This window comes from Nanorana parkeri, unplaced genomic scaffold (assembly GCF_000935625.1).
Source record: "Nanorana parkeri isolate BGI_ZX_2015 unplaced genomic scaffold, ASM93562v1 scaffold108, whole genome shotgun sequence".
Classification (NCBI taxonomy): domain Eukaryota; kingdom Metazoa; phylum Chordata; class Amphibia; order Anura; family Dicroglossidae; genus Nanorana; species Nanorana parkeri.
In genome coordinates this window covers 805,311-828,277 of record NW_017306376.1, presented here as the reverse complement: position 1 = coordinate 828,277, position 22,967 = coordinate 805,311, and the positions used below count along the sequence as shown (strand labels likewise).

Genomic DNA, 22,967 nt, shown 5'->3' with positions numbered 1-22,967 from the left:
GTGCAGGAACTCGTCTACATGTACCGTAGTATCCCCTTAAGTCTTATTGTAGTCACTATAAGTGATGTGAGCCACAACAAACAAAAGCACGCCGTCCATTGTGTGTCTGCGATCTCCAAGTAGTAGAGTAGGAAGGGGGCGCTTGAAGACTTTCAGCAGCTCAGGGATGAATGACTGAGCATCTTCTGATCATCTGATTTAGGTAATAGACTCTGGAGAGCAGGCGATCACAATAAGAGCCTTGTGATCAATGGGCTGTAAGGGAGGGGGGTGACATGACACGCAGACTGCTCAGTGGAAGCCTGCACCTGGGTCTCTCCTTGTCACATCTGATCTGTGGGGGGATTTGTAGAGTCACCAAAGCAGCAACTAGCATGACATCAGCTGAGGGTAGTTTAACTCGCTGAAATATTCATGACATGGCAATAGGAACTGGTTGCTGTTTAAAGTGATCTGCAGCGTCTGCTCCTGTAGTGTGCCAAGGCTTTGGAAAGCTGAGAAGGTGAAGATCTGTGCTGGTATTGTGAGAACTGGGAAGAAGAAGAAGAAGCACACACTGGCTGAATACTAGAAAGTTGTGTGCTGACACTTTGCAGACGCTGATGAGACTCCATCCTGCACCCAGAGCAGCCAGGGCAGAGTGAATGTGAATGTTTTCTTAGGGGTAAAAGGAAGACAGGGTGGGAGGGAGAAGAGGGGGAGCTTGCAGCAGCATCAGCTGGACTGAGGGGGGAATGAAGGATTCCTGTGGCATTCCCGAAGTTGTGCTGTATTGTGGAAGGAATTAATAACCAACGGAGGGGAATATAAGGCAAGGATTTCAACCCTGGAGCATCCATCGGGACCCAGCAAGGCAGATCCTGCTCCAAATTACTGTGCAACTGCTTCCTTGACACCTTAAGGTATAGAGACATTTATTCCTAGCATAATAACTTCTGATTGTTACATTTTCAAATCCAAGACCCATCTCCTCCATCTCATCTACCTGTACTCTTGTGGTACCCATTTCACCCTCTCATGAACCTGGCTTCACCTTTTTTCAACATGAGATTAATCCTTTTTTCGGTGCAAACTTTGTTAAAATCCAGTGCATGTTATGTGCATTTGTAGTTTTGCACAGAATGATTATGTATAGATGTTTCACATTGCCCCATTAGTGGGCATTGAAGCCATGTGCTGCCAGTACCAGCTGCTGACGAGTTTTCGGCATATGTGATAATTTCAAATAATTTTTGGTCTTAGAGGTCTTAGTCATTGAAACAAAAAAAAGGCATCTCATACGTCTATCTTGTTCACCTGATGAAATGAAATACTTTGGAAGTATTTATAATTCTTATCTGAAAATGAGAAGATGGTTAATATAATTATGACTTTTTATTTTTTCATGCTTTATATATCTAATATTTTGCCAATTGTATTGAATATTAATTTACCTACAATGTCTAAGTCTGGTTTTTATTTCGTTCTGTATAAACCAAAATTATACAGGGGACTTTGGCCATAATGCATAGGGAATATCTGCGTATTTACACAGCAAATACGAATGTGTATGTGTAATTGTCATGTAGCTCTTCACAGAGACGTAAAGATCATTGCCTGCGTACTAAACGGCCGTAGGTGTGATATTCATATGTTGGCTTTATTCCTGTCCAACAGCTAAACACGCAAAGGCAACTCATTGTCATTCATCTGATGCTGTTGGAGCAGTCCCAGTGAATCATAGTGTAGTAACAGAATGCTTTGGATTCATATAGACATCCCACACATGAACATTTGCCTCCAGAATATGGTATAATTCACACTGCTGCTTTAAAAATTATCTTTGTAACCCCTTCATTATCAACGACCAGGCTCAGTCTCTACTACCAGGTCAGCAGCCTGGTGGAATATCAGATAGTAGTGACATTTGGCTGTGGCAGTCTTGCTTGTAGTTCCAAAGTTTGGAAGTAGCTGAATTACATTTGGTGGTGGCTGGTAATGGTATATTATTTCCTGTTTTGTAATACTTCTCTCTCTCTCTCTCTCTCTCTCTCCTTTTTGTCTCTCTCTCTCTCTCTCTCTCTCCTTTTTGTCTCTCTCTCTCTCTCCATTTTGTCTCAAGAGTTTAACACCGTGTCAACACAAATGTCAGACTGTATAGCATTCACAGTTTTTTATGAAGCGTAAATTGTTATTTAGCAGCTAATTTATCTTTTGTAACTGTTGCCATTACTGGCTGCTGTGGCCTTCCACTTGTTTCTTTCATGATGGGTGGTTAGATATCTTTAATTAACGCAATAATTAATAAACAAGAATGTCTAATTGTATTATGTATTCTGTGGAAAGTTTATGCTACCTGTGACGTGTGCAAATTGAATAGTCTCCTTCTTCAACAGCACAAATAGGTAAAGTTGTAGAATATCGGTGGACACTACCTCTGAAAAGCCATGTTGAATGTGGCTAAACACACCTTGAAATTTTTCAAGCTTGTAGCCTGTGTATGATTTTGCAGTTGACATTGGAGGGATGTTATAGCCTGCGTGATTTGCTTCACTAGCTGTTCTGAAACAGTGGTACATGTTGGGATATTTGGCTTCAAGGGATATGTTTTGCCTTTTAAAGTAAACTCAGAAAAACAGTTTGAATTTTTACAGTAACAAAAGTGTGATGAGAAAACTGAACGGAATGGGAAAATTCATTTTAAAACATAAAGTCTACTTGGATTACATTTCAATATATCTGGAAGGCACTACAGTCAATTGGAACATTTAGGACTTGAGATAACAATACACAGAGCTAGCTTTGTAAACATTTGATTTTGCATAGTGGAGCATAGTAAAAATGAAATTGAGAGGTGCCCAAGGCAACGCATTACTCCGAAGTGCAGAAATAAGAAACACTTTTAGATTGTTAAGATGTAAGAACAATTTGTTACTTACCTTGTAAATGATTTATACATCTGAGTAACGGATACTCCATTTAATATACTTCTGAGTAATGGACACTATCCTTATTATGATATGTTCACCTTAATGTCCTTTAATATGTTTCATAAACTGCCTATAGTTGTGTGACATTTTCACAGCACTCTCGTATCTGTTGTTGACACACTTAGGGTGACACTAAACTCAGGAGTTAAACCTTAATGCATTCAAGTGCCTTAACTATTAACAAAAATGTATCTTATTTGTGTATTACTCGGCAGTAGAGCCTCAAATCATCTCTGAATTGGTGCTGACACTGTCCTTCCTTCTGGAGAGTGACTACTTTTGTTCTCCATGGTACCTGTGTGTGTTGTAAAGTAGCCAGCGCTCCAAGCTCGCTCCCATGATGGACTACAGTCTCATGTTTTTAGTTGACCAATTTTTTTTTAGATTTTAGCCCATCACAAGAGTGAGCTTGGAGTGGTGGCTACTTTACAACACACACAGGGGCCATGGGGAACAAAAGTAGCCACCCTCCAGAAGGAAGGACAGTGTCGGCACTAATTCAGAGATGATTTGAGGATCTACAGCTGAGTGATGAACAAATAAGATACATTATTGTTAATAGGGTACTTGAATGCATTTTTAAGGTTTAACTCCGGAGTTAAGTGTCATTTTAGTATGTATACATATTTGTTTTTTTAGCCTGCCCATTACTTATCCCTTTCAGAATTCAGCTATAAATCTACCTTGGGACTTTATAAATGTTTTACTTGTTTCCCCAGCCCAACATTCTCTCCTCATTTACAGCAGTGCTCCATATGTTTTTCTGCATGCGAAATGGGTATGTGCAAATAAAAAAGGTGTTCGTTACATCTAGTGGTTTTTTACAGTTTTGTGAAGAACAATTACCGGTTAGAGATTCACAGCTGTCAGTCACAATCTGCAGGTATCTCTTAAACTTTTAATTACCAGTTAGGGAAGGAATATCTTTCTGTCTGTGATGTATCACAGTTCAGAATTTTACTGTATTGATTTCTACTTCTTTCACCTCATAAAGCCTAAAAAAACCTGGCATTTCCTTCTTCATTTGCCTTTGTTTCATTCATCAATCCTGAATAGGGAGTTGGATTGTAAAGATGTTACCCAAAGGTCAGAGACCGGTTTCCTTTGTTAGCCACTTACAGTCTGTTTATATATTGTCACATAGCCTTTATGATCTTTAGGGAACTGCAAGTTTGATACTTGACCAAAACAAACATATAGGAAACTGCACCAAGAGCTAGTTCACCTCAAGCCGCACATAGACCTAGGTTGATTGTCGCTGGTTTCAGTCAGGTTGGGTGAGGACCATTCTGACTTTGGTTAGCAGTATTTTGATACCTTTTTGTTTTTGTTTTGAGAGAGAGTTAATTATCGACTGTGCTGTATTTTTTCATAAAGTTGTTATAGGATAAAGCCACTGCCAGGGATCTGTGGACATTCTCCTCCACAAACCTCCCATGCAAACTTAGCATACTAGTTTATGTAACAGTTGTGAAAAAGTCCCCTATGGAAAGCTTAAAGTGACACTAAACTTAGGAATTAAATCCTAAACATGCATTGAAGTACCTTAACCATTAATAAAAATGTATCTTATTTGTGTATCACTCAGCTGTAGATCCTCAAATCACCTTTGAATTCATGCTGACACTGTCCTTCCTTCTTCTCCGCATGGTCCCTGTGTGTGTTGTAAAGTAGCCACCACTCCAAGCTCACTCCCGTGATGGACTACAATCTCAAAACAAATTAGTAAACTTAACATGAGATTATAGTCCATCATGGGAGTGAGGTTGGAGTGGTGGCTACTTTACAAGACACACAGGGGCCAGGAGGAACAAAAGTAGTCACCCTCCAGAAGGAAGGACAGTGTCGGCACCAATTCAGAGATGATTTGAGAATTTACAGCTGAGTGATACACAAATAAGGAACATTTGTGTTACTAGTTAATGCTGTGTAAAAATGAGACTACAGCTGTGCTGGCTACACAACCCAACATATATGGGTCCAGCATAATTATCGTTGGTGATTTTGTATTGGAGTTAAAACAAAGCATCAAGGTCCAACACCATTACAACGATTAAACTCACAAGCTCTGCTATGCCTGCATCATATTCTGTAATTTGCACATGACAGTCGATAACACAAAACACAAATATTTTAAGACTTTTGTCAGTAGAAGCACTGAGATGCTGTTCTTTGACTCCTTAAGGGAACTGAGTGATACACAAAAAATATACATTTGTGTTAATAGTTAAGGTACTTGAATGTATTTTTAAGATCTAACTCCTGAGTTAATGTCTCTTTAAGAGGTGCCGCTGGTTCTACATTGAACTGTCTCCTATACTGATTTTTAATGGGCCCACCCATCCATAGGAGTAGTATATTTACATGTATTGTCTCTCTGATCTGATAATCCCAAATTGTCCGTTGTATGGAAAGAGACACAAGTTCTTAGCTGTCACTTTTCACTTAGCATTTATCTACATCCTCTGCGTGAGCTGTAGGTTGTTGCTGAACATTAAAAGGTTACAAATGGTAGGAATTTACTGGGCACAAGTGCTAGTCTTTCAAATGTAATGTTGTTTGTTTTAGCTGTGCACTCTATTTTATAGGTAGAGCAAATATGTCAAAATTTCTAGGAGTCAAGCTTGGTAGATAAAACGTATCATTGTTTGTTTTAAATATACCAATGATTTACCCAAATAGAATACATTTCAATACAAGGTAAAGTTTGCATTCCCCTTTTCAGAATGCATGTCCTTGTCTCTGTGGTGTAGGATGCTATTGTGTCAATCGATGTTATGAATGTTTGAATGTATTGAAAAGAGAAAACATGCCGCAGTTAACATTATCATAAAGTGATACATATAGTACTGAATTGCATACAGTGGCATAACAGTAGCTATAGCAATCCATGCAGTTGCTCTGGGGCCTGGGGTAGGAAGGGTCTCTCATGAGGGAGGCTGTCAAAACTGAAGTTTAGCTGAAAACTAAACTATTAAGTTTCTAATATAAAATGACTAAAGTCAGACTGCAGGATGTAGTAAGAAGCAATTGCTTAGCTTTTCTTAGCAGTGTAGGTTTATTGTCCTCTGAACTTCTGGTACAGATTAAAAGTAACACTGTATGCCTAATGTCACAAATCCCACTTTCTCCCCAGCTAAAGCCTCATAAGACAGTTGATGTTTGTAGATCTACAGAACAGATTAAAGAACATATAACATTGTGTTTGGGTTATAGAGTAATTGTGTGCAAGAGCATGAATCACTTTGCCATAGTACAACATGTTGTGATGTTTCCACAGCACTGTTCCCTAGTATTGTTCCGACTATAATGACTATCCTTGATGTAGGCATACTTTATGTAAAATTCAGTGCCAGCTGCTACAGAGAGAGTGACCAGGGGCCCCATCACATTTTGCTGTGGGGTCCTTTGATTTGTAGTTATGGTATTAATCAATACATTACCCTAATCTACAAAAATCATTCTATTTCCTGAAGATACCTTTGTTTGATTTTTAAAATACATGTATTGCATATTGTACATCTACAGTGCTTAAAATAAATGAAATACATGAAACAAGATCACATTGATGCAGACAAGATTCCAGTGTTGATTTTTATTATTCTTATTATGTTTGTGTGTTGAACCTTTAGTCATATGTAAATAATCCACTTGAATCAATTTTTTCACACGGAGTGTTGTCATTTTTACACAGATTCGTTTATTAACACTTTAGTGTGCAGCTGGTTCACATAGACCGAGCGCAACATATTTGCTTTACAAGACTGAAGCTATGTAGCGGAAAATTTAAAGTATACAAAATGTAAAGCCAAAACCATTTTTTCTTCAGTTAGAACTAGTTAAAACCCCTGTCAGTTTTTTAGCTATCTGTGTCCCATTCACTTCACATATTGTAAACACAACAGAAAGTGAGAAGAACACACTGCAAACCCTCTAAATGGCAACCGGAATAAGTGTCCCCATTGGAAGAATTACTCTCGATTCCTGTTCTGGAGACAACTCCAAATTTTACATTTTCTTTTTCTCCCCATCACAGACAGCAATACATGCCGGACAGGGGTTCTAACCCCCTTTAAAAATCTATACAAAACTATACATCTCCGGCTCCAGGATGGAACGTTGCATAGAGTTGACAATTTATTTAAAGGCCATAAGGATTCAAGCAGACCTTTTCATTCCTTTTTTACTGTCATCAGCATTCTTAAATGTAAATGGAAGTTGTCAAATGGTTATGTGTAATAGTCTGTCATCCAGTAAAATGGACATCTAGGTGGACTAAGATAGATTGCTCTTGTTTTGCCATGCTTATGATCTTTTTTTACATTAACACCATCAGGAATAGAAGTCTGTAGAGATGGAATTTTTCCTCAAATTTATCGTCGGACATTCAAATGACTATATAGCATAGGTGCATAGTTCCTTTTACTTAGATGCATCTGTGTTATGTTTAATGGGGTTTATATAAGGCATTTACACAGCTATATGTTACTGTTAAAAAGATCATTTATTGAAACCACAATTTCAAATCCAACATTTAGTAACAAAATAAATAAGTAGTGTCAATAAATGATCTTTTTAACAGTAACATATAGTTGTGTAAATGCCTTATACTGTATAAACCCCATTAGTGTATATATTGTTATATTTTATATTAGTCTATAAAAAATATATGAGGTACCTGGGGTTGTAATCACATTCAGCCCACATAAGAGCCAAAGCTATTTAACTGTATTACTTCTTTTTTCTTAGGGATATTTGTACTAGTCAAAATATTCAACTCCTCAAACATCAACACCACCTAAGTGTGGAATCATGACCTTCGTATACATACAATACAGGTGTAACTAGTGAAAACCTCTGTTTCTCATGAATTGGTACTTTATCTTCACCTAAAATCTTTCTATTTCTGCTCTTCTAAACAGAAGCTTCAGAGAACCTCATAGCCAGTTAAAAGCTAGTCACATACTAAGAGTAATGAGTGTGATAATCTTTGTGAATTGGCCACATACGTATGTGTTCGCCCTCTGTACACTTCTGTGTGCCTTAGCACACATCTAGATAACGTTCTATTTAAAACAGGGATTTTGAATTCCTATTCAGTGTAGTATGTTAGATTTTGTATTCTGAAACCTGTCACACCTATGCTTTGGCTCTGATACATGGCTTTGATACTTTGATAGAGTAGACACTTCAAAAGCCCCGCTTTTCTCAATTTTTTTTTGTATACAGGGGTGTGGTGCCTATTCCTGATGGTTCAATTATTTTGAATTTAACAGATACTGTGATAGAGCAAATATTACTGACAGCGTTTATTTGCTGCATTCTTGTTCTGGGTCTGTGATTCAGAAGTATTGAAGCCAGACACAGCTGGTCATCTAGCATTATCAGAAGGAAATAAGAAATGGCGGCTAACATCATTCTATTATAAGTGTAATCCCTTTCCTTATTAGCATTTATACACAGCCCAAGTTTAGAGGTGTGCAACACATCTGTCTGATTGTGGATCCCAATGGGTTTACTGCTGTAAAAAATAATCTGAAGATATTATCACATTATGTGAATGGGCGAGGAAAAGCTATTCGTTTATCTAAATTTGTATATGCACAAACTTTTAAGCTTTGACTGAGGACTTTTACACTAACCTTTCTGAAGCTCTAGTATAGCTAAAGTAAACATACAGTTAACGTTTAAAAACATAGTAACAGAACGTCTTCTCTCTACCTGCCTGTACACCCTCTTTTGAGCCGGTACAAGATCAGTGGGTCCAGTGACTGCTAGAAGAAGCCAAAGTTTAGTTTCGCTTTAATATTATATGGTCACAGCTTAATACATTGATAAGTTAAAAGAAAAACACTGCATAATGTATTTTAAACTACTATTGCTATTGTGGAGCAGAAACCTTGTAGATTTATCATACAAGTATCAATGTCTGTTTGATATTTTACCTGTTAAAATAGTGATTATTATGAATAAGTTATCACTTCACCACAACATTTTTTTCAGACACAAAAACATGTAGACCATAACACTGTACAAATGTTGGAAACAAACTATAAAATGCTCATATACCTGGGGTGTTTTTTTTTTTTATTAAAATTTTCTAGAAGTTGAAAAATAAAACTGTATTATATAATTATGTAGTTATGTTCAAACAGTACTTAGACAAAGTCCTCTGGCACACATGGCAAGAATGCCAAAGTGCCTCCCCCCAGCCCCTGAACTATTAGTGCGTTATAAAACTAACATGAATTGAAATGGTAAAAAAAAAGGAGGGAATGGAAGAGATAATAAAATGAATAAGGGTCTAATAAAATGTAATATTGAAATTTTAAGGTTAAAACAACATAATTAGGACTAACTACACATTTTATTTTGTGATTTATCATGAAACATGTTCCATGTTTCTGGTACAAAACATTTTTTTTTCATCTGGCACTTAAAAAGTTCACATACAAATTGTTAAAAAAAAAAAAAAAAATCAAAAGAAAATACTAAGGGAAGAGGGGAATGAAGGAGTAATTAAAACTATTAAGAGTACACTAAGGGTTAATAAGGGACTAAAATATTTACTTCTTTTTTACATAAATATTATTATTACTACTACAGGCATGTACATAGCACCAGCAATTTACAAAGAAATACAGTAATTAATGGATGGAAGCTACAATAGTGGCTTTCATGCATAAATGAATGCAGAGCAGAGCCCAAGCTGTCAAACCTATAGCTTAGCCATGCAGATTACCAAGGGAGAATGCAGCTCTCCCTGTGTAATCATCAGAGCTCTGTGATAATCGGGCGCTGTGCTGTGTTTATCAGAAGCACACAGAGCTTCTAAAACAAAACAGGCAGCTGTCACACTGACAGTGGAATGGATTTCCTTTGGTCACACAGGGAGAGTGTGGATCTCCCAGTGTAATCTGAAGGATCGAGCTGTCAAATGTAGCCGCTAACCCAAAGATGACAAAATTGATAAGTTATAAAGGCAAATGCATTCAAAGGCAGCACTTACCCAAAGTGCTTGGGAAATATAACAAAACATATAAAGTCCATATGTGTCTCTATAAATGATTCTCCATAAATAATAATAAAATCCAGCAAGTAAAATTCAAGTCAAGTGATAAAAAGTCCTGTAATAAAAAAATTGCATTCAGCATAGCCTTAGCATAGCCATAGCTATTCAGCATAGCCATAGCTTCATAGTATGAAGCCGCTTTAATAAACCACTTAAAACAGACCAATCCAATAGACTTACCTTTATTACTCATGCATATGCTGCAGTAAACAATCACAGTATGTTATCAGCAATGATCAGATGGACCTGCAATCTCTACCATGGAGCCCAGAAGAAAGCCCACAGCATGCAAGTGTGAAGACATCTAAAGCTGCCCATACACTGTGTGAATTCCAGCTGGTTCTTGAGGAAGCGGACAAAATTTGCACAGTGGATCCCGCTGTCGGCACCCTTTAGGGTGGTATCCCTTGATCGAAGGACTGATTGGGAAATCTTCGAATGAGCCAATGATCTGCTGGCTCTGTTTGGGTAATCTGACAGTGGTCAGCAGTAAGGATGGGCTCAGGCACTGAGACATTTCCCAATCTCTGCAGCTGCGGACCGGGAAAATGTCTCAGTACCTGTGATTGGCGCTGCCAGCTTTCAGCTTCCTGGCGGGCTTGGCACGTGGAGCTGCGGACACGCCCGAGCCCATCCTTAGTCGGCAGCCGTTGTCCGAATGCAAAAGAAACGGGGATTCCATGATCAATTCTAATGTTGATGGAGGAATATGCTCGATGTTTTTCATTCAGCCTGAAGGCTGAAGAAAAAAAGGTGTATGGCCAACTTAACCCTGGGCTGGGTTAGATTCTTCATACCTATCTCTCTGGTGGGTGGAAAGTCCTCACTTTACTCAACTGAAGAGCTTAGAGCTTCTGGCAAAAAATCTTCATGTCTGACACTTGCAGGATTGTTGGATGGCAGTATCCCGGCCACATGCTGTGGTTAATCCAGCTACAGGACACAGTAGTAATGTAGGGGCCCCGGGCTACTGGAAGAAACCTCAGCGGAAAGAGGGGAGCACATCCAGAATGTGCTGGAGGTTGTAGTTCTCCAACAGAGCAAAGTAGAGAGGAAATTATGACCAGTCTTCTGTAGCAGACTTTTGCCAGAATTGTTTTTTTTTGCAAGGGACAGTTGTTTTAAGTAGGGCAGTGCAACCTTTTCAGTCATTCTTCATGTAGGTTATGATGCATGGTGCTTCAAAATGTGTGAAAATCCTACATGTGTTTGGGGCACATCTTTCTGGATAAGGAAATGCATGTGTACAAGCTTTCTAATCTACACTGGTTTATTTGAGAAAATAGTTTTTGATATGTTTTTGATATGAGATGTTATTGCAGTAGGTATGACGTTCCACCTACTATGTTAATATTTAATGTGCAAGTTTTGTCATTTTATCCAGCGATAATGGTAAAATCAGGTCTGGAAATTACAGTTACATTGGTGAGCTTTTTGCTTGAACACAAGTTGTTTTCTTGCCCCCTTCGGAATACTTGAATACAACACTTACAGGTTTAGTTTTTCAGTGTGCTGATAATTGCATAACATTCACCTACACCCACAGATAACATTATTTTGACACTAGACACAAAAGGCTGAATGATTGTGCAATAATTCCTGTCTATTTATTGTGTTTATTTGTTGACCTTTTTTAAGAACATTTTGAGAAATACAGTTTGCTACCAGCAGATTATTGCATGCAATTGCTGCTGTTTTGATTGGGAAAGAATTGGTTTCTATTCACTATAGGGTCAGTAATTACACCAGATAGCTATGCTTTTTTTCTATGCAGGAAAATGTAGCATTGTTCAAGTGCCGCTAAATATAAATACACAATGAATTACCTTCTTTTTTTTTTTTTTATAACCATCATGAATGCATATGTAAACATTGCTTGGGCTTATCGGAAAATAATGTATCTATATTGAATATGAATACAGTGTACCAGGCGGTAAGATATTTTTGATACTCTTCCTTGCTATTTGGTTTTTTTTTTTTAAGGAAAATGTAAGCATTATAGCTTACAGTTCTGCTTATCATTCTGAATAACACTAGGGGGAAAAACATTAGCAAAAATAGTCCCTCTATTGGCGCTGACCTGTATTCATGCTAGCCTAGGCAAAACTGAATTTGCACACCCTGAACCATCACTATATGGCGCTATTGATGGCAGCATATGAGCTGCATTATATCCAGGACTAGTTTTGCACCATGCCATCCAGCAAACATGAGCAAGGAAATATGTTTACCTTACTATAAAGAGCAGCCTGACTCTTTAAGGCTGGCTTCACACCTAGGTGTATCGAATATGCGTGTTTGTCACACGTTTTTACCACGATTCGTGGTAAAAAAAGTGTGACAAACGCGCGTTTCCAAGGGCTACCTGGCTGTATCCCAATGGATACGCGCGGCAAATACGCTCCAAAGGAGCTCTTGCACTTCTTTGGGCGTAGGGCGTTTTGTAGCGCGTTCCTACGGCCTGTAAAACGCCCAGGTGTGAACCATACCCATAGGAAATAATGGGATTTCAGTGTTTGAGCGTTTTTCAGAGCGTAGGAACGCGCTACAAAACGCTCAGGTGTGAACCGGGCCTTAAACACTCCCTGCACCCTGCTGTCTTCTTTAGCCAGAGATGGACAGAGGTAGGAAACAAGTAATCATTGTACATTTTTAGATTATTTCTGCAGTCCTAGGCACTGGCAACGATTCTGGGGAGGTGGAGATCTGCTGAGGACATCACAAGACTTCTCTGTAGCATGCTTCCTATTTTGTTGCAAGGTTTGCATGTTGGCTGTTGCTAGATTTGTGTTTTGGCTGTACCCCTCCTGTACTTATAAGCCACTGGCCCCACCCCTCAATTGTCCTTTTGTGTTTAGCCTCGCCCCATATTGCGAGGGGGCGGGCCTTCAAAGGTCACATGATTGAGATGATCAGTTTAAAATGCCCGTGCCTATTTTTTGGCCCTGGTTACCATGCTTGTTTCTTGGTATTTTATGCGCCAACTTGCCTTCAGGAGATCACTGTGTCCTGAAGCTTTTGAGAACTTCAGTGTCTGCTTCTTCTTGTCATCATTCCCAAATCTGCTTATGCTAACTTCAAGGAAAACCCAAACATTTAGTGAAAAATGCATTTAAGTAAATTTTAGTGCCCCAAACTACAATAAAAAACATTTTTACAAATAAAATGTATAAAAGATGAGGTTATGATGAGTAAACGCCCAGGTTAAAAATGTGTGCATCCATAAAATGGCGACAAAATTCAATACCCCAAAAAAGTGACGATGAATTAAAAGCCCCTACAGGTCATCAGTTTAGAGATATGCATAAATATTGACCCTAGAATGATTGCTATCACTCTGGCATGCACGGCAATACTCAACATGCGTAGCGCGATTATCATGGGGAACTTTGAAAAAATATTGATTTATTTTTTAAACTGTTTTTTATCTTTACTTTAATTCTTATCACTATGTGAAAGCATATTAGCAGTGGCACATACTCTTTAGGGTGACCATAGGGGTCCAAAAGACCCCTAGTATCACCTTTCCACTCTAAATAACCTATTGAAGTGCAGATTTCACTTCAGTAGCTTATTGATCAGCTTCAGCAGCCGAGCAATGACAGATATGAGACCTGAAGTGATGTAATCCTTATCGCTCCCTGTCCCATACAGCAGAGAGGACAGCGGGACCCGACATGCCAGTCCCGGGCCCACAGGAGGAGTAGCGGAGCCCCGGGCAAACTATATTGGTACTTTATTGGCTCGTGGAAGTGATCTGGCAGGAGCTGAGCCACTAGAATTGCTTCCAGTGTAAAGCCGGCAGCCAGCTAAGAACATTTCAGCAAGTACAGAAAATACATGTTGATCTTGCCAGATCCTTGTAGTTTCTTGTAAACTTAATTGCAAACAAAACAATGTTATCTTTCTTCTGTAAGCTACTAATCTCTCCCATCTTACCAATGGAGAGATGGTGATAAAAAAGATGGACACATTTGTAGTCCAGTCTGGGTGACAACCATGGCTGCCTCCATAGATACAGTGGAGCAGTGAGCATAGCCACTCGAGGACAGGAAGTAAGATTCCGAGGTGAAAATAAAGGGAGAAAGCCTGATAAAAAAATGAATGCAGCCCTATAATCTAAGAACCTGTAAACTTGCAATATTTATAATTTTGGGGTTGAAATATGTTTTAATTCATCCTGGCACCCAAGGCATGCCAAGATTGTACAACGAAAAAATTGGGAGGAATGTCCTCTAATGCAGCGCTGCCCCTGGGGTGAGGGCAGAGAAATATCGGTTGCAGTACTTGGTGTGCGGCTCCTAAAATTCTTGATAACGCGCTAGTACCCACACCCTGGTAAGTCTTTTTTCCATTATTCCTTTACCTTTCCTTGCTCAGTCACCACTTGGTAGTGCGCTTCTGTACTTTTTGTCTTTTCTATGCCAAGATTGTACACTGTGCTGTTCATGTTTGGAAGAAGAGGAATACAATACTCTATTCTGCAATAAATGTTTATTTATAAAATACTTAAGGGTGATCTCATTCCATCTGACAAGTCTCACACTTACCTGCTCTTCTATGCCCCCCCCCTCCCCAGTCTTCACTATGCTGCTCACTCAACACTGCAAAGCCTTTACTTCTAAATCTTCACTGTCAGGTCTTGCTACTCCCTTGCATGCTTTCATTGCTATAAAGTGGTCATACTTTAACAAGCATAAAGTCTCCAAGCAGGCTGAACATTGAAGAGTGAAGTTGAAGTACACTAAACTTTACAAAGCTACGGGTTTTTAAAATAACAGTTTGATTGAGGTGAGTGATGGACTTGATGTGTCACTAGCCATGGCTTAATTAGGCTAGACTAGAATTTCCATGTGATGTATTTGTTTCAGATTCACAGAAGATTTTTGGCATGGACTATTTAGGCACTGAGAACTAATTACAAGCAGTCATGCTCCCCCAGCTATCATAAAGAATTATAATCACATTGGTATCATAGGCACAGTGACTGTTTCAAGGATGGGTACCTCTTGCAGCCTCCTACAAAGACCTTCTAGGTAACTAATGTCTTATCTATCCTGGAAACAGCAACCAAGTTTGTAATACTATTGAGATTAGAATTATTGGCTGATGCTTAGTTAAATTCACAGTGCACAATGTAACGACTATTCCAAAATGGAAGAATATTTTACAGATTGCAGGAAAATCTCTCTCACTATCCATTATACCATTTGCTAGTGAGAATACGATTGCATAAATATGGAAGAAAACATCCATATTTAAACAATTAGGAAACTATTCTGGACTTTTTGTAAAATAATTGATTATTTTTTGTGATATATTGAAAAAATATATATTGGTAACTTAATGGAAATGTTTGGTATTGCTGGCCTTTTGGTATTGCTGGCCTTTCTCTCTGGAAAAACTCCCCTTGCAGTGGGGCTTCCCATGCTCACTTTTTTCTAGGGTATGATGTAAAGTCCTTTACAGGCAGGGGCCCGCTGACAATCTCATGTAAAATGCATTGTCCATAGCCTTGCATTACATGACGACACCGGAGCATAGGGGAGATGAGGTGAGCGCGCTGACTTCCGGGGGAGCGGGGATCAGGTCTTTTGCACAATACCCCTAGACATAGATGAACAATTAAACTTTGCAATACAGGGGTGGCCCAACTACAAGGGGAGTTTTTTTATTTTTCTTACCCAGAGATGGGCTTTAAAGGAAGACTGTTATAGAAGGAATATGTATGCTGATTTACCATTGCCTGGCTGTCATGTTTATCCTCTGACCATTCATTTTGATTTATTGGCCCAGGGGAAACTGGTAAATAACTGTTGTTCTATATACTTATACCAGCAAAGCAACTCAGTGGATATTAAAGTCCTAGAATTGACCTAAAAGCAAGGCAGTGAACTTTTTGAGAAGGTCAGCAAAGGCTGTGTGAGTATAATGTTTGGGACATGTTTCCTTTAGTACTTTCTCCCACTTTTCTAGTGTGTGCCATTGCGGGCCATTGTTACGTCCAGCAATACACAGGCATCTAATTGTTGCCGACCATCTGCTTGTCTGACCAGTGCACACACATCTGCTTGGCACAAGGTTTTCTATGGATGTCCCTTCTATCTGACCGATGCAGTAATTGTGTCCTAGTGCGGCCAATTGTAGTGCTGACTTGTATTCAGCAGTCTTAATTTCATTTTTCTGACTATTCCATTGTTATTGAATTGTTTCTTTTTTGTCTACAACAGAGATGCCTTTAAATCTTAAAGAAAGTGGTCTTTAAAAAGGAGGTAAATCAGGAGAACTGCTAATTTCCGTGCTGCTCTGTAATGCTGCTCTTTCTTGCTTTGTTTTTCCCTGACATTTCAGATTAATAAATATTTATTTGTATGTGTGAAGTAATCACAGCCGGATCTGCAACTAAACATACTCATTTAGCATGCAGTAAGTAACACGCTGACACAGTAATAGCAGTTTTTTCTTTACTTTTCTTTCCTGTGTGCATTAAAGTCATTGTTAGACAATATTTTCCTATTCACGGTACCTTGTTATTCTGCATATTGGATAGTGGATTAATGATTAAAACTAGGACCCCCCACACACAATAACAGGGGTGATTGGGGTGTTGTTAAATGTGAAGTGTTTGGAGTACGTCCCCATTCAATAGGAAAGAGGCCAGGCTGAAACTTTGTGTTTTAAGTTTTAGAAAGAATGGTAAAGGCTTAAAGTAGTATCAAACACTCAAACTTTTTTTTAGTAATGAATCCGGGTCAATGAAATATAGATTGCTCAGCAAGGTATTTTTTTTAAATTTTGCCCAAGCCCTTACAATCATCATGTTTCCAAACTGCTCCAACTCTCTCAGCTCAGCTTCCCTGACTTTCCTATGCAGTACATGATCGCAAGGGAGAGCACAGTCTCCAGCAGCTGTTTATCTACTAGCCTGGAGAAGAAAGGAATGAGAAATGGCATAGTAGCCAGGTAACTGGTGCGTTTGGAAGGCACCCCTCGTATTTTTCTCATGAAAGATTTACTTTAAAGCTAACCTCCAGGCACAAAAACTTTCATTGAAATATATTGCCCCAATTGCCACAAAGGATATAAATCCACTTTGTGAGCACAAAACACCTGTGCCAACCCAGATATTACAATATAAATGTAGCAGTGACATTTACTATGCTGCACATAGCTTGTACAGAGAGAAGAGCTGTGGGAGGGACCCAGCAGGCCTAGGGTTGCCACCTGTCCAGGATTCAACCGGACAGTCCGGGTTTTGAATGCTGCGTCTGGGTGGCAGCCGAAACCCGGATACAAGATGTGAGGCAGACAGGGGCAGCCAAAATTAAGATACGGCCTACTGGGCTGCCCCCCACTGAAAATAGTCTCAACTGTGATTGTGACAATTACATATGAATGAGCAGCACTATTTATATATGAATAAGCCACGACTCCTTCTGCCAAAAAAATGTTCGCGTGTCGCTAGAGTGTTCGTGTTTCCCTAGAAGAAAAGGTGGCAACCCTAAGCAGGCCCCACCAACTACATTCTGCCTACAGTCTGAAGAGAACTACAAGGGGGGTGGCAGATACAACACCAGCCACCCTGCTTAAAGAAAGTGAGCAGCAGCTTGGTCAACAATAAGAAACCATTGAATTGTAACGGTTTGTAGAAATTATGACCTGACTCCAGATGCCAATCTGGGGGATCACTAAACTAGTTGATGCAAGCAGAAATAAAATCAAGATGCTGTTTATTCATATAAAGAGAAAGCAACACATTGGTGTTTTAAAGCAAACCTTTCCGCTAAAACACAAAAAGTCCTGGTGAATGCAACTCTGCAAGCTGATCCCTAAACATCCTAAAGTTATATTAAAAATAAAAGCTTACATCATCTTTTTTATCTCACTTCCTGGTTTTCAGTAGGCATTGGTGACGCAGCCAGGGACTCACAGCTGCCCCTGGGAAGGGTACGTCACCACTTCCATTTGTAAAATGTGAGATCTTACGGGATCATGATGGGAAAAAGCATTTTGTTTTCACACAGATTATGTGTAATGTCACATGTGCAAAGAGGCAAATACAGAACTATATATGAATTAACAAAATCCTGCAAGATTTCCTGAAATAATTCATACATCTGTTTATGCCTCTTACTCGCATTCCATATACTGAACGTCATCATGGGAGGCAGCAAAGAATTCTAGTTTTAAAGGCAGAGAAAGTCCTCTGCCCTTACTGCAAATGGTCACTATCATAAGAGCTCTGAATAAACAAACAATAGGGTATGTAAGGAAACAAAAGCCTGGAGTAAACAGTAAGTATGTGTTTTAAAATTGCCATTTAGGGTCACTTTAAATATGTTGTTAAACTCAGGAGTTATATCATAAAATGTATTCAAATACGCCAACCATTAACAAGTATCTTATTTGTGTATTACTCTGCTGTAGATCCTCAAATCATCTCTGAATTGGCGCTGACACTGTCCTTCCTTCTGTACAGTGTTAATTTAGTCGACTACAATGTTTTGTCATAGTTTTTGTCATCTGCATGTTTTCACCGATGAAAACTAAATAAAAACTAAGTTTAATAGGAGTACAACTATGATGCAAATACATTACAATTCTCTCTACTGGAGATTTAGACTAAAATTAAAAAAATTCAGATGACTAAAATGTGACACACTAAAATGTGTATTTTAGTTGTCTGAATTCTTTTAGTTTTAGTTTAGTTTTGTCAGCTAAATCTCCAGTAGAGAAAATTGCAATGTATTTTCATCATAGCTTTTGTCGAATAAATTAACACTGCTTCTGGAGGGTGGCTACTTTTGTACCCCATGGTCCCTGTGTGTGTTGTAAAGTAGCCACCACTCCAAGATCACTTGTTTGCTGGACTACAATCTCACGTTTAGTTTACTAATTTGTATTTAGATTGTAGTCCATCAAGGGTGCGAGGTTGGAGAGGTGGCTACTTTACAACACACCCAGGGACCATGGGGAACAAAAGTAGCCACCCTACAGAAGGCTGGACAGTGTCAGCACCAATTCAGAGATGATGTAAGGATCTAAAGCCGAGTGATACACAAATAAGATACGTTTTTGTTAATAGTTAGGATACTTACCTGCATTTTTGAGATCTAACCACTTCGGGTCACAATACGACTATGTACGGCGGCCAGCAGAAGTGGTTAAAACAAGAACACCGCTGCTGCAGCTGTGTTCATGGTGTCCTTGTTAACAGCCGGCGATGGCTGTTCATACACAAGCAATCCAGCGTCTATAGAGCCACCGTATCGTTTGTACTCATTGCCGGCATGTGCTGCCCCCACCCCCTCCACTGTCGCTGGCTTCCCCAAGCTAAACTGTTCCACGTGCAGGGCCCAGGCTGGTGCGGCAGGTCTCCCCGCAGAGATCGGAGAGAGATACAGTGGCTTCCAGCTGCTGATCTCTCCTCCGAGCAGTGTATTACATACACCCACCGCCCACCGTAAAAAAGTGTCCTGGTCCTGAAGTGGTTATACCACGAACACAGCTTCTACTGCAACCATGTTCTTGGTATCATTTTAAACAGCAGGTGACTGCTGTTTATATACAAGCAATCCAACGGCTGTAGAGCCATTGGATCGCTTGTACAGTGCGGCGCTGTGTGCCTTTCCCCCTTCCGCCGGCTTCCCCGGGCTTCAATGTCCCCCCGTGCGGGGGGACATCACTTCCGGTGTCACTGTTTAGATTCTACGGCTCTTAGAGCTAGGAGAAGAAGCTGGGGAAGCAGATCTCTGCTTCCTCAGCTTTTTTGGGGGTCCCTAGGTGACATTAGGGGTCTGAAAGACACCTGATATCTCCATAAAGAGGACCTGTCACACCCTATCTGCTATCACATAAGGGGCTTGTTATCCCCCTATGTGATAGCAATAAGGTTAGTGTAAAAAAAGTGTTCAAAGAAATGAAAGTAACATATAAGAAAAAAATGTTTAAAGTCCCCAGCCTCCCACGTGCATGCACATACATAAGCAAGCAGACGTTGGTGCGCCTCCGTGCAAAAACAAAAATTGCGCTAAATATCGGCACGAACATTGGAGTGAGAGCAATAATTCTAGAGCCATTAATCACTGTTAGCACTAAACTGATGAGCAGTAAATGCGTTTAAAGTGTCCCCCTAGGGTAAATTTGCGGTAACTACGTTTTTTGCGGCTTCACGGGCAAACACAATTTTGAAGCTTGACATGTTTGGTATCTATTTACCCGACATGGCCCCATCTTTCATATTTTACAAGAAAAATGGGTATTATATTCTGTTTCTGTGCACTAAATTTTAATTCAGCGTATTTTATCCTAAAAATACTGGTTTGATATACATTTGTGCAAATACCGTGCAACATTGCAACTAGCATTTTTTTTATTCTATAGGGCCTCTGCTTTCAGAAAATATATCATTGTTTGGGGGTCTGAAGCTCTTTTCTAGCCAAATTTTTTTATTTTATCATGTGTGGGCAAATAGTATAAAATTGCTCCAAACAGCAAGTGGTTAACTCCTGAGCTTAGTGTCACTTTAAAGGTGACCTACTTTTCTTGTTGACAATCAGATAAAGTACCTCTTTAGGAGGATGTGTATCTTTTTTTTTCTTTTCAAAGCATCTGACTGAAAATATACTATAGTGTTTATACTATAGTACTTTTTTTGCATTGAGCTGTAGAACAAAATCTGTTGTATTCCCATCTTGCTCTTGAATCTCGTTTTCTTCTATTTATTCCTTCACAGGTACATCCGGTAGATTGATAGAGTGCTAATTAGCAGGATTTGTTTTACAAAGCGGTGACTGCTAGATTAAATTCAGCAAGTGCAGAGGACGGCAGGGAAGAAAAGCAAATCCCTTTTCCAAACTCCTCCACTTGTTCTTCTTACCTGCAGAGTAAAAAATTACTCATACACCTGATGAGCTTGACAGCCACATATCCATGTATTCGAGCCCACCGCATGGGATTCCACTTCACTGCTACTTAGTCAAATTTGTTTTGTCTGAAATGCTTGGGAGAAAAACATGCTAGGCATGTCTGTTATTTACTTTTAAATCGCTGCTCAAACGGACTGCTCAGTATTGAAATGTTTAGATTTCTTGTAATGGGTTTATAGTTTATAAAGATGTCTCAGGCAATAAGTGGAATAAGTCCGTGAAATGCTAATACTATTTAGGGAACCCTGCGACTGTGCTAAAACAAAGTCAACTCAGGGCGCCTTGAAGCCAAACTCCAGGCAAGCAGTTAAATAAAGATGAACTGCATAATAGAAAGCGGATTCACCTGCCAAAGGATTTGTATTTGTCCATCCAGTCCTAAGGTTAGCACAGCCCGGCTGCACAATACAGCCATGCCTGGCAAGGCAAGAGACCTCCTTTATCTCTGTAGTTATGTAACATAGCTAGGTCTTGTCCCTTCCCTCAGCTAGTGACTGAACAGTGAAAGGAGAAGCAGCAGACTGATGAGTATATCTTTCTGTCTCTCTGCTCTCTCCCCCTATCGGTATATTTTGTTAGCACAAAAGGACTGCAGCACAAATGACTGGCTCCTTGCGCTGCTTCTCTCTGTCTGGGCTATGCTGTAAAGGAATTGAGAAAAATTGGGAGAAATGTCCCCTGATGCAGCGCTAGCACTGAGGTGAGGGTGTAGGGGTGTGGGTTAGAGTCCTTGGTGTGCGGCTCCTTTGTATTGCGGACCGGGGTGTCCGACGTTTGTGAAATAAGACCCGATCTTCGAAACGCGTAGCCAGCCTGTGACATTGTCACTCTCCACCCCTTATACCTCCGTGCCTCGCTCTTACCCGTTCCACCCCACAGACACACCGCTCGCTGTTCCGGGCTCCCTGCTCGTGCCCTCGAGCGGTGTCAGTCTCATTCTCACAACCACTCACCCCGACCTCAGCATTTACCTCCTGGCACTCAACCCTACCACCGGCTTCCCCCGGACACCCTCCACCTGCCAGCATCAGCCGCTCGTCAGCGGGATCACAGGCCCCGCCCCTCCTGCACGTATTGTTCAGGCACACATTCACCGTCCTCTCCCAGCGACCTGCACCTCCCAGATCAGCAGCTTTACATTACCAATGACCCAGTCCACACCTCTCACAGATCGCTAAAACATCCACCAACCAGGTCCCCACCGTGCCTCCCACTCTCTGCATCACGCCCCACACCCCCATCTCGGATCCCTGCCACACTCAACATCTGACCCAGGCTCTCCTACTGAACCCCGCTCATCCCCAACCCTTCCACACCCCCATCTGCCCACACACTACTTTAAGTGCCGATCACCCTGAGCAACCATCCACATTTTGTCGTTGACAACGCGCCAGTACCTACTCCCTGGTAAGTCTGACACCCTCATTTGTTTCTGCCAAGTCACTTTTTGGTAGTGGCGCTTCTGTACTTTTTGTTTTTTGTAAAGGAATTGAGGACAGGTCAAATTAATGTACTTATACTGCTTAAACAAAACACATTACATAACATTAAATTATATATTAATTCATGCAGAGCTGCATTCATTGGTCTTTTAAGTATTATCTTTTTTTATCATGGGCAGGGCTAAACAAAATAACATTTAAAAAATGTTTTTTCTTTTTTTTGTCAGATAAATATGAAATATTGCTTATTATACAGGATTTATATTATGTAGTCTTTTATTCTGCCAACAGGTAGACATTTTCATAGGTTGTGCTCTTTCTGCTTCCTCGTAAAAGGCCGCTGTTTTCCGAAGCACTGTTCACTCCTATAGTAAGTTAGTGGGGTTGGCACTGTATATTCCCTTTGCATATTCACTTTGCAAAGGGAATGTTTGTAAACAAAGACAAAGTTGTATTCACTTCGGTTTCCTAATCATGTGCAAGGGGAATTAAACAAAAAGAGTTATTGCTAGTATTTTTGCATTTAATTTGGGCATTTAAGGTGACTTTTTAAAGT

The 22,967-nt window shown here is 39.8% G+C and overlaps 1 protein-coding gene across 1 annotated transcript in view; it reads left to right on the top strand.

Annotated features, from left to right (window-relative positions):
• Positions 1-781: 781 nt before the first annotated feature.
• Positions 782-22,967, top strand: part of CDH23 (cadherin related 23) — a 782,513-nt gene continuing 760,327 nt past the window's right edge. The window contains exon 1 of the mRNA XM_018553073.1: positions 782-902. The gene's annotated coding sequence lies outside the window, so the exon portion shown is untranslated. The remainder of the gene's footprint in view (positions 903-22,967) is intronic.